General features: G+C 36.6%; 1 protein-coding gene across 7 annotated transcripts in view; it reads left to right on the forward strand.

Annotated features, from left to right (window-relative positions):
* FOCAD (focadhesin) overlaps window positions 1–13,470 on the forward strand; it is a 310,969-nt gene that overhangs the window by 131,509 nt on the left and 165,990 nt on the right. The window lies entirely within an intron of this gene.

Below are 13,470 nucleotides of genomic sequence, written 5' to 3' on the forward strand. Positions count from 1 at the left end.
CTTCCCCTATTTCCTTCTCTTTACTTTTTTACTACTTGAGAGATTTCCTTATCTTTATCTTTCAACTGTTACTGAATTTTTTTTGTTGTAGTAACATGCATTCAAATTCAGCAGCTCTTTTTATTTTCTGAATATTCTTCTTCTTAAATTGTATCCATCTTTACTTAGTAATCTTTTATTGTTTTAACTCATAGGGAGCTCTTTCCTTTCTAGAGGGCATGTAAATATTCACTTACTGTTCTAGTTTCTTAAAAGATTATTTCTCGGGGCACCTGGGTGGCTCAGTTGTTAAGCGTCTGCCTTCGGCTCAGGTCATGATCCCAGGGCCTGGGATCGAGCCCTGCATCGGGCTCCTTGGTTGGTGGGAAGCCTGCTTCTCCCTCACCCACTCCCCCTGCTTGTGTTCCCTCTCTCGCTGTCTCTCTCTGTCAAATAAATAAAATCTTAAAAAAAAATTATTTCTCTCTGATTTTAATTTTTGAATCCATTTGGAATTTTTTTCCTGCATAGTAATGTGTTAGGATCCCTCCTCCCCATTAACCATTTTTTTTAATCACCATTCATGGATTAAACCTTTTTTTCCCCTATTGGTTTGCACTGTCTGCTTCTGTCATGAATGTCACCGTCAGTGTCTTCTTACTAACATTCATTTTATCTTTCTAGTCTAATGATTTTCCTTAATGCAGAGATCATGCGCGATAGGAGTTTGCTAAATCTGTTTTCTTTCATTCCTTAATGGTACACCATCTACTCCAAGCAAGGAATCAGTCTTCTTATTCATAGTTGCAAGAAATTTAAATCAATCCTTTTTTATGTTACTGGCCTCTTTCGTTAATTTCACTTCATCCTGGGTGTCAGTCTTCTTGGCTAATAAAGCCTTCTAATAAGGTCATTTGTTTACCATTATTCGTGCAGACCCTATTTCATGGTCAGTCTTTTATTTGAGACTAAGGCCCTTATATAAAATTCACAGTATTAAGATACTTACCACTTAATCTTCAAAGAAATTTTTTGTCATTGAAGAAGAGTGATGATTGGAGTCATACTTTATATTCAGCCAACTCGTGTTGGCCATGTAATAGTTTTTTCTCAAATGTAGTATGGATTGGCTCCACAGTTACATGGCCCGTCCAGCATAGTTTTTCATATCCCAATAACCTGACCTGACCTAGCTTTGGGTTCTTTGACACAGTTTACTATTTTAATAAATTCAAAAGCATTGACTCTATTTTTACTATGTAAGTGCTTACCTAGCTGAGCTATATTTAATTATATCCCATTGTTGGAGGACATTCAGACTCCTTCTCCCAACCCTGATGTGAAACACATTGCCAGGGACAGATACAGTAGTAGAAATTGACTGCACCTAATTGAAAGGAAAAATACGTGCATTATACTTAAAGGACATTGGTTTTTAACTTTGGTTCTGCCAGTCAGCCCACCAAAGATTTAGGTCTCATCAAGATAGAAATGTAAAACCTACTTTTTTTTTTTTTGCTCAGGAAGGAAGTTTTATGATTACAGGAATTCAGTCATTATACTTACATTTATAGCAAGTGTCAAAATATTAGCAATTGAAAAAATTAATGGTGGTTATACTTCTTTTTCCCACTGGTGGTTGCGTGGTAATTATGTGGCTAACCATTACTTTATAATTTAAGTTTTCTTATACCATTTTCTAAAAATATAAATTGTCTCTGACTCTGAGAGATAATGAAGATTCAGATGGCTAAGGAGACTAACCTGGAAATCAAGTTTAGGTAGAGAAAGATCACATTCTTTTCTTCTAGGATTTTAAACTCCTCGAGTGATTTGATACTTGACTTTATCTTATTCTAGTCTAGTGGTATTTCTCCTGTTTTTCCATACTTGGAGCTTCTGTATTATCGACCTGATTTTCTATGTACTGGAACTTCTTACTTCAAATTCTGATGGATGTCCTGATAACATTTTGATATCCTGATAACATTTACCCAGTAGGTATATTTTCTAATTCTACATTAATTTGGTCAGAGTTACTATCCTTAAGTACTTTTCTTTGTAAGTGGTATTTTTTAATAATTGTTTACAGAATCAAATAACTGTAACACTATTACAAGATCCATCTTGCTGAATGGAATCAGAGTAGATAAACAAATTAGGAGTAGTTTATGCATTCTGAAAGCATTTATAGTATGCTGGGAACCAGAGATACAAAGGAGAAGATGTCATCCCCTGCCTTTGGCAAGGCAGAGTGGCACACATGTGGGCTTTGGAGGTCAATTGCTTTGGTCCAGTCCTAACTCCAGCATGTGCCAGTTCTGTTCGCTTGTGCAAATTATTTGGCTTTCACGAGCTTCACTTTCACCATTTGAAACACTGTGATAAACGTGATTTTCCATAAAGTGTTTAGGGGAGTGTTCATAGTAGTTGTTTAGTGGATGTTACGTCTAGAATTAGAGGAGTCAGTATAGATCAGACGCTCATGCTGGACTGGAATAAGGCTATAGAGTGCATTGCAAATAGAAGATTGCCCAGTAGGGGCCTTCGTTACTCTAGACATCTTTCTTCCCTTGACCTTGTTTGACTCTCAAAGGTTAAATTTCAAGACCTGAGACCACTTTATTAATTATGATATAAATGTAATTTGAATCACGGAAGAATAACATTGTACTGTTTACATTTCTTTGATGTTGCTGCATGCCTGCAGTTTCCTTATCAGTGAAAGAAATGATTAGCTTTTCAGCATTTCATCAATGGACAGCTTTCCAAGGTATTACTTAAATAATAAGCCAAAACCATAAGTAGCTATGCCAAGTAGGTGGGGAGAGTGGAATTAACTAATGTTCAAAGGCATAATAGTACATTATGCCCTTTTTTTGTAGAATAAATAATTTTTAAAGGGTTTTTCACTGTTAAAATTATTAAAGAATGCATTTATGCTTCTATTTGTATGTACCATTCAAGTATATTCATTCTTTGTTGTATAAAAATGTAGTTTTTTCATTTCTAACTTCATGCATACTCTTTTCTTCCCACTGTTTTATAAATGGAAAATACACTTGTTTACGCAGAATTTACGTCCATTTTTTCACAGGACAAAGTCTTATGCAGAGATGGTTCAGCATTTATCTCATCGAAGGACATAAATAAAATATGAACTAGGAATGTACCTGTGTGGCTCAGATCTAGTTTTGTAAAACCTAAGTCTGAAAAGTTAAAGAAAACCTGATATTACTTTGGATTTTTGCCTAGATGACCATGTCTTAAATTATTTCTTTCCACTAGTATCTTTATTTCCATGGATATTAATTTATTACTGTATCTTTTATATAGTAATAAAGTATGAGCTATCTCATTCGTTTAAAAAAGAGGGATAGTTGTAAACATTAATTATATATTCTCCCATCTGATGATTAAGATGAATAGCAAAGCACTTTTTATTTCTCATAATTTAGAAGCAGATAGCACTCTTCATGATTTTCATTACAGAACTGTCTGAGGGACCAGGCTGCTTTCTGTGTAACCTCATACAGTGTTGCCAACGCGGATGTTTTTCATGGAATCCAGAGTTAAATTTTTATATTCTCTTCTTCATATGATTGACTCCTGGGAGATGCTGGTTTATGTCTCTCCAGCTTGTTTTCCCCTGTATGTTTTGTCTAATTACAGGGAGAAGTCTTACTTGATAGCTCTTTATCCTGTTATGGGTAGTCTGGAATATCTGATTGCTTTCACTCTGGCAAGTGGAATGGAGGAGTGAGCTGAGACGTGGACTCCACCAACTAACTTTGTGATCCGTCTGGGCCTCACTTCCAGCATAACCAACTGAGCCACCCAGGTGCCCCTGGCACTGTTAGTTTTGATAATGAAACACGTACAGGGATTTAAAAAAATATATGTCTTTTTTTTTTTTTTTAAGATTTTATTTATTTATTTGACACACAGAGAGAGAGAGAGAGTGGTGGGGAGGGGCAGAGGGAGAAGCAGGCTCCCCGCTGAGCAGGGAGCCCGATGCGGGACTTGATCCCAGGACCCCAGGATCATGACCTGAGCCGAAGGCAGACCGCTTAAGCAACTGAGCCACCCAGGCGCCCTTAAAATAATATTACAAAGAGGCTCAGTTGGTTAAGTGTCCAACTCTTGATTTCAGCTTAGGTCCTGATCTCAGGGTTGTGAGAGCTAGCCCTGTGTCGGGCTCCACACTGGGTGTGGAGTCAGCTTAAGATTCTCTCTCTTCCCTCCTTCCCTTCGCCCCTCCCCCCACCCAAAATAAATAAAGTTGTTCAACCAAAAGAACTTAACAAAGACTCCTCTGACTGTTAAAGAAACCAACCCCTTGATTCTTTTTTAAAATTGCAATATGAAAAACATGAAATACACCTTGTTAGCAAAATGTTGAGTGTATGGCACAGGGTTGTGTACACATTTTCATCATGCAGGACTGAATCTCTATACCCCTCCAATAGCAGCTCCCTGTTTCCCCCTCTCCCCGCCCCCCTGGCAATCACTGTTTCATTTTCTTCTTCTAAGACTGCCTACGTTGGATACCTTGTATAAATGTGGAGTCCTGCAGTATCTGTCTATCTATAATCGGTTTGTTTCACATATAATGTCCTCAAAATTCATCCATGCTGTATCATGTGACAGGATTTCCTTTCTTTTAAGGCTGAAAAATATTTTATTGTATTATAGACCACCTTATCTTTATCTTTTCATCCGTTGATAGTTATTTAGTTTGTTTCCATCTCCTGGCTATTGTGAATAATGCTGTAGTCAACATGGGAGTGCAACTAGCTCTTCTAGATCCTGATTTCAATTCTTTTGAAATACTGCAATTCTTTGGGAAAAAAATTTTTATTTATTTATTTATTTATTTGAGAGAACACGAACAGGGGGAAAGTCAGAGGGAGAGGGAGAGAGAATCCTCAAGCAGATTCCCCGCTGAGCCGGGAGCCCAACGCAGGGCTTGATCCCAGGACCCTGAGATCATGACCTGAGCCTAAGGCAGATGCTTAACGAATTGAGCCACCCAGGTGCCCCTCTTTGAAATACTATTTAAAAATCCCTCTGTGTGTTTCATTATCAAAACTAGCAGTGCCAGGGGCACCTGGGTGTCTCAGTTGGTTAGGTGCCTGACTTTGGCTCAGGCCATGATCTCAGGGTCCTGGGATTGAGCCCCACATCCAGCTCCGTGCTCATCGGGGAGTCTGCTTGTCCCTCTTCCTCTGCGCCTTCCCCCACTGGTGCTTTCTCTGTCTCTCTCTCAAATAAATAAAATCTTAAAAACAAAACAGAACTAACAGTACCAAATTAAACAAGTCAAACAATTAGTCTCTTTATATTTCTTAAAATATTAGAGAAAGGTTTGTTTGTGCTTCAATAGAAAGATCTTTGTTTTAGAACAAGTACCTAAAAGCAGCTGTACAGTTAATGGACTTTTGTCGATATATACAGAGACTAGTACTTGTTCTGAAATTCCTGGAAATGGCATTGCCAGATCATATGTTGGTTTTATTTTTAATTTTTTGAGGAACCTCCATACTATTTTTCATAGCAACTGCACCATTTTACATTCCACCAGCAGTGCACAAGGGCTCCAGTTTTGCCACATCCTCACCAATACATGTGAATTTCTATTATTATTGATAATGCCCATCCTAATAGGTGTGGGGTGGTAGCTCATGGTGGCTTTGATTTGCATTTCCCTGGTGATGAGTATTGCCGAGCATCTTTTCATGTAACTGTGGCCGTTGGTACGTCTGCTTTGGAAAATGTTCAGCTCCTTTGTTCACTTTTTAATTGGGTTATTTGTTTATTTGTTGTTGTTGAGTTATAAAAGTTCCTGACACAGTTTGGATATTAACCCCTAATCAGATACGTGGTTTATAAGTATTTCCTGCCATTCTGTAGGTTGCCTTTTTTTTTTTTTTAAACTCTGTTGATTGTTTGTTGCGTAGAAGCTTTTCAGGTTGACGTAGGCCCACTTGTGTGTTTTGCTTTTGTTGCCTGTGTTTTTGGTGTCATATCCAAGAAATCATTGCCAAGACCAATGTTATAAAGTTTTCCCCCTGTGTTTTCTTCTGGAGTTTTATAGTTTTAGTTTTAGGTCTTTCTTTTTTTTTTTTAAAGATTTTATTTATTTATTTGACAGAGAGAGACACAGCGAGAGATGGAATGTGAACAGGGGGAGTGGGAGAGGGAGAAGCAGGCTTCCCATGGAGCAGGGAGCCCGATGCAGGGCTCGATCCCAGGACCCTGGGATCATGACCTGAGCCAAAGGCAGACGCTTAACAACTGAGCCACCCAGGTGCCCCTAGTTTTAGGTCTTGTGTTTAAGTCTTTTATTCATTTTGAGTTGATTTTTGTGTATGGTGTAAGAAAGGGTCCATTGTCCTTCTTTTTCATGCAGATATCCAGTTGTCCTAGCATCATTTGTTCTAGAGACCATCCTTTCTCCATTGTATTTTCTTGTCTCCTTTGTAATAAATTAATTGACCATATATAGATGGATTTATTTCTAGGCTCTCTATTCTATTCCATTAGTCTCTTTGCCCTTGTGCTAGGGTTACCCTGTTTTGATTACTGTAGCTTTGTAATATGTTTTGAGGTCAGGAAATGTGAGGTACCCAGTTTTGTTTCTTAAGATTGTTTTGGCTTTGTGATTTCATGTGATTTTTATGATTATTTTTTCTGTTGTGCAGAAATGTCATCGGGATTTTGATACGGATTGCACTGATTGCTTTGGGTGTCATGTACATTTTAACAATAGTTTTTCAATCTATAAATATAAAATATTTTTCTATTTATTTGTATCTTCTTTAACTTAAGCAGTCCTTTGTAGTTTTCAGTATACACGTCTTTCACTTCACTAGTTTATTCCCAAGTATTATTGTTTTTGATGCTATTGCAAATGGGGCTGTTTTCTTAATTTCCTTCTTAGATTGTTCATTATTAGTTTATGAAAACACAACTGATTTTTTAATGTTCATTTTGAATCCTGCAACTTTTCTAAATTCACTTGTTAGGTTCCCCCCCCCTCATTTATTAGTTTTAACTAATTTTTGGGGGTGGAATCCTTAGGGTTTTCTGCATGTAATATCATGGCATCATGAACTTTCTGATTTGGATGATCTTTCTTTCTCTCCTTCTTTCCTTTTTTCCTTCCTCTCTACCTCTGTTAGCAAGAGTGGGCACTCTTGTTCCTGATCTTAGAGGAAAAGTTTTCAGGTTTTTACCATTCAGTATGCTGTTAGCAGTGGGCTTTTTCATATAGAGCCTTTATTATGTTGAGGTAATTTCCTTCCATCCCTAGTTTAGTAATTGTTTCTATCATGAAAGAGTTTTGTCAAATGTTTTTTCTAGGGGCACTTGGGTGGTTCAGTCATTAAGCGTCTGCCTTCAGCTCAGGTCATGATCCCGGGGTCCTGGGATCGAGCCCCGCATCGGGCTCCCTGCTACGCGGGAAGCCTGCTTCTCCCTCTCCCACTCCCCCTGCTTGTGTTCCCTTTCTTGCTGTGTCTCTCTCTGTCAAATAAAATCTTTAAATATATTTTTTTCTATGTATATTGAGATGATCATGACTTTAATCCTTCATCCTGTTAATGTAGTTTATGACATTGATTTTTGTATGTTGAACCATTCCTGCATCTCAGGGATAAATCCCGCTTGGTCACAGTATGTGATCCTTTTAAAGGACTTCTATTTGCTAGTAGTTTGAGGATTTTTGTATCCATGTTCATAAGGGATACTGGCCTGTAATTTTCTTTTCTTGTCGTGTCTTTGGTTTGGTATGAGAGTAATGATATGGTCTCATAAAATGGTTTTGGAAGTAGTCCCACCTCTTCAATTTTTTGGCAAGAGTTTAAGCAACATTGGTGTTAATTCATCTTTAAATGTTTGGTAGAAATCACCCGTGAAGCCATCTGCTCTTGAGCCTTTCTACATTGGGAGGTTTTTGGATACTGATTTAGTCTCGTTCCTTGTTACCAGTCTGTTCAGATTTTCAATTCATGATTCAGTCTTGGTATGTTGTATGTTTCTAGGAATTTATACATTTCTTCTAGGTTATTCAGTTGTAGTATAATTGTAGTTGTCTACATATATACAAATATAGTTGTCTCTTACATCCTTTTTATTTCTGTGGCTCAGGTTGTAATGTCTCCTCTTTCATTTCTGATTTTATTTGAATCTTCCCTCTTTTTTTCTTACTCTAGATAAAGGGTTGTCAATTTTACTGATCTTTAAAATTCCAACTCTTGATTTTGTTTTTTTCCTATTTTTTATTTCATTTATTTTTGCTTTTGTCTTTATTATTTCCTTCCTTCTGCTACCTTTGGTTTGGGTTATTCTTTTTCTAGTTCCTTGAGGTACAAAGTTAGTTTATTTGCAATCTCCTTTCTTTTTTAATGTAGATATTTACCGCTACACATTTCCCTCCTAGTGCTGCTTTTGCTGCATCCCGTAAGTTTTGGTATCTTGTGTTTTCATTGTTGTTTGTCTCAAAATATTTTTAAATTTCCTTTTACATTTCTTCTTTCACTCATTGGTTGTTCAAGAGCGTGTTGTTTAGTTTCCATGTATTTGTGAATTTTTCTGTTTTCTTACTTTTATTGACTCCTAGTTTCATTTCATTTTGGTAAGAAAAGATACTTGGTATTGAGACAGAGCACAAGCAGGGGGTCACAGCAGAGGGAGAGGTAGAAGCAGGATCCCCGCTGAACAGGTAACCTGATGTGGGGCTCGATCCCAGGACCCTGGGATCATGACCTGAGCCGAAGGCAGATACTTAACCGACTGAGCCACCCAGGCGCCCCGCAATCTTAAATTTGTTAAGGGTTGTTTTGTGACCTAACATGTGATCTATTCTGGAGAATATTCCACACATGCTTGAAAAGAATTTGTATTTTGCTGCTGTTGGATGGAATGTTTTGTGTATGTCTGTTAGGTACATTTGGTGTACAGTATACATGTCCTCTCTTCCCTTATTGATCTTTTGCCTGGATGTTCTATCAGTTATTGAAAGCGGAGTGATGAAATCTCTTATTTAGGTTGTTATCTTCCCACCCCCCCCCTTTGTCTATAAATGTTTGCTTTGTATATTTGGGCTTACATATATTGCTCTGATGTTGGATGCTTATATATTTATAATTGTCTATCTTCTCAGTGAATTGACCCATTTTATCATAACGTCTTTGTTTCTCATGACAGTTGTTGACTTAAACTCTTTGTTGTATGATATAAGTATATGGCTGTCCTTGCTATCTTTTGGTTACCATTTGCTTGGAATAACTTTTTTCATCCATTCATTTTTAGCCAATGTGTGTCCTTAAATGTGAAGTAAATCTTTTGTAGTCAGCAAATATTTGTATCTTGGTTTTTATCCTGTCAGTCACTCTATATTTTGATGTGGGAGTTTATCCCATTTACATTTAAAATAATCACAAACAGAGAGGGCTTTAATATTGCCATTTTGTTCATTATTTTCTGTCAGTTCTTACAGCTTTTTTTTTTTTTTAAAGATTTATTCATTTATTTTTGAGAGAGAGAGAGAGAGCAAGTGGGGGGAGAGGCAGAGGAGAGAATCTTTAAGCAGACTCTCTGCTGAGCAGGGAGCCCGTTGCCCGGCTTGATCTCAGGATTCTGAGATCATGACCTGAGCTGAAACCGAGAGTTGGACACTTAACTGACAGCCACCCAAGCACCCTGGTCTTACAGCTTTTTGTCCCTCATTTCCTCTGTTGCTATCTTACTTTGTGTTTCATTGATTCTTCTTCTTCTTCTTTTTTTTTTGTGGTGACATGCTTTGATTCCTTACTCCTTATCTTTTGTGTGTCTTCTATAAGTATTTTGTTTGTGGTTACCATGGGGCTTATAGAAAACATCTTATAGCTATAACAGTGTATTATAAGTTAACAGCTTAACTTCTGTTGCATACAGAAGCTCTTTTTTTATTCTCCCCGCACTTTGTTATTGTTGTCACAAATCACATTCTTTTTATATTTTGTACCATTAACATATTTTTATAGTTATCTTCATTTATACATTTGCCTTCTAAGTCCCATACCAGAATTTAAGGTGATTTATGTACTGTCATTACAGTAGTACAGTATTCTGTGTTCTTCTCTGTGTTATACCTTTCTCACTGAGATTTATACTTTGATATGCTTTTGTGTTGCTAATATCCTTTAATTTCAACCTGAAGGATTTCCCATCACATTTCTTGAAAGGCAGGTCTGATGGGTGAACTCCTTCAGCTTTTGTTTATTTGAGAAAGTAGTTCTCTTTCATTTTGAAGGAAAGTTTTGCTGGATATAGTATTCCTGGTTGTCTCTCTCTTTTTTTAAATTTTCTTTCAGCACTTTGATTATGTTATCTAGCATTCCCCCTTCTGACCTATAAAATTTCTGCTGAGGAATCTGCTAATAGTCTTATGGGGGCTCCTTAATAATCCCATCATTCTAAACTAAACCTTTTTTTTTTTTTTTTTAAGAGGAAGAGAGGGTTGGGGCAGAGGAAGAGGGAGAGAGAGAGAATCTTAAGCAGGCTCCATGCCCACCAGGGAGCCCGATGCAGGGCTTGACCTCACAGCCCTGAGATCATTGCCTAAGCCAAAATCTGGATTTGGTTGCTTAGCCAACTGAACCACCCAGGTACTGCTCCCATCATTCTAAATCAGTTGTTTATCATTGACTTGAATTCTGAAGGAGGGAAGCAAAAGCATAGAATTTTCTGAAACCAAAAGATCATGCTTTCTAGCTTATTTTAAATTTAAAGTCAGAGAATTCATTCTTTTTTTCTGCTTCACAGTGGAATGCTCAAGAGCAGAGTAATTGGGTATTTGAGTGGCTCAGTCAGTTAAGCGTCTGCCTTCGGCTCAGGTCATGATCATAGGGTCCTGGGATCGAGTCCCACATTGGGCTCCCTGCTCAGAGGCGAGTCTGCTTCTGCCTCTACCCATCCCCCCTGCTCATGATTGCTCTCTCTCTCTCAGTCTTTCAAATAAATAAATAAAATCTTAGAGCAGAGGAATCAAGAGCTCATAATTACCTCTCAAGTAAATCAATCAATTCACGTATGTCATTTCATTAGGAAAACAACAGTCCATACTTTATACAAAAAATATTTTCCATATGTATATATTTGTATCTGTGTTTTCCTAATGAAATAACACCGATTTTGTTTTTCCCATTGACTTTTGATGATTTAATCTGGGGTATAATAGCCTTTGAACCGTATTAAGTTTAAGATTATTTACAGTAAAATTTTCCCACTTACGTTTTTTCATTTATGAACTCACCAGGAAAAAATAAACACCCATACATACTTCTTTAAGTCTGAGGCTTGTAAAAAACAAACAAACGAACAAAAAAAACACCAAACTGTACTCTTCAACATAGAGTACTTTATTTCTTTTCCGACAATATAATTAAAACAGTTTTTTAGAAGCTAAATACACTGTTTTATAAAATGTCAGTAAATGTACTGATTGCCTTCCCAGAACTAAGAATCTGTCAAAGTGTCTTAGTAGAAATCTTACCAGAAGGGGTAATTGAAACTTGGGCAATGCAATCTAAGATAACCTTTTGTTTTTAATTAAAATGGGGAATAAGAAGCCAATTCAAAAATTTGTCTCCCTTCATTTGCTCAAGGTAGGGTGATGGAACTTGTGTTCTAATAGAGCCTCAGCACTTGTTAAAAACATCAATTCTGGCTGAGCGTTGTGAATCTAGCCATTACATGCGTAGCTCCAAATGCTGCCATGGTATGTCATGGTCAGGCTCATTAATGAATTAATGCTTAACTGTTACTTTTTGGTTAGTAGGTTAGTAGAGGATTTTTCTCCCTTCTTGAAAGTAAATTAAGGATTTTTCTCCCTTCTTGAAAGTAGATTAAAGTAGATGTCCTCCTAAGCTTAGAAGGAACAGGCTTTCTAAGATTACAGCAGATAGAGGAAATTTAACATTCTAGATAAAAAAAGTGTGAAATGTACTGGGAGGAAAATAGAATTTTTTTGGTGCTACATTGTGCTTTCAATAGGCTCATAGTAATTTCTCATAGCTTCACAGATTTTGAATTGAATTTTTATAAAAATAGCTTTATGAAGATATAATTCACATGCTCTATGCTCTCTATATGCTATATAATTCATCCAAAGTGTACAATTCAGTGACTTTTAGTATATTCACAGAGCTGTGCAAATGTAATTACAAATAATTTGAGAACGTTTTCATTATCCCCTCAAGAAGCCTTGTATCCATTAGCAGTCACTCCCCATTGTCCTCTACACCTTTCCAATCTTAAGCAATTAGTTTCCAATTACTTAAGCAATTACTCTTTAGATTTACCTATTCTGGACATTTCATGTAAATGGAATCATATAATATGTGGTCTTTTGTTACTGGCTTCTTTCACTTGACATGATGTTTGCAAAGTTCCTTTCCCTTTTTATGGCTCAACAATATTTCCATGGTATGGCTATACTACATTTTATTTATCAGTTCATCAGTTGATGGACACTTGTGTTGTTTCTGCTATTTGGCTATTATGAATTATGTTGCTCTGAACATTCATGTAGGAGTTTTTTGTGTGGATATGTTTTCATTTCTCTTGGGTAGATACCTAGAAGTAGAATTGCTAGATCATATGGTAATTTGGTTTAAACATTTGATAAACTGCCAGACTGTTTTCTGAAGGGGCTGCACCAGTTTTATATTCCTACCAGGAGAGGATGATGGTTTCAGATTCTCCACATCCTGCCAACACTTGCTATTGTCTATCTTTTTTTTTTTCTTTCTTTTTTTTTATTATAGATCCTATTGGATGTTAAGTGGTATGTCATTCTGCTTTTGATTTGCAATTACGTCATGGCTGATGATGGTTGAATATCCCAGTCTTTATTAACATTTCTTTATCTTCTTTGGATCCTTTGCTCTTTTAGAATTGGGTTATTTGTCCTTTCATTATTGAATTATAAGAATTCTTTATATATTCTGGATACAAATCCCCTATTAGATAGATGATTTGTAAAAAATTTTCCCGCATTCCGTGGGTTGTCTTTCATTTTCTTTCTAGTGTCCTTTGAAGGACAAATACTTTTAATTTGATGAAATCTATTCTTTCTCTTTAGTTGTACTTGCTTTTGGTGTCATATCTAAGAAGACTTTGCCTAGTCTAAGGTCACAGAGATTTACTATTATATTTTCTTTAAGAGTTTGATAGTGTTAGCCCTGACATTTAGGTCTAAAAATTTATTTTGAGTTAATTTTTATGTGTTGTGTGAGAAACAGACCCAAATTCATTCTTTTGTATGTGGATATCTAATTGTTGAAATCCACCATTTTTCAAAAAGGCTCTTCTTCCTCCATTGTATTTTCCTGGCATATTTATCAAAAATCAATAGAACATGAATGTAAGGATTTATTCCTAGACTCTGAGTTCTGTTTCATTGATCTATATGTTTTGTTGTTATGCCAGTGCCACCCTTGTTGG

Source organism: Mirounga angustirostris, unplaced genomic scaffold, assembly GCF_029215605.1.
Source record: "Mirounga angustirostris isolate CCGP_5_RB_7025 unplaced genomic scaffold, mMirAng1.0.hap1 SCAF_15, whole genome shotgun sequence".
In the NCBI taxonomy this organism is placed as follows: domain Eukaryota; kingdom Metazoa; phylum Chordata; class Mammalia; order Carnivora; family Phocidae; genus Mirounga; species Mirounga angustirostris.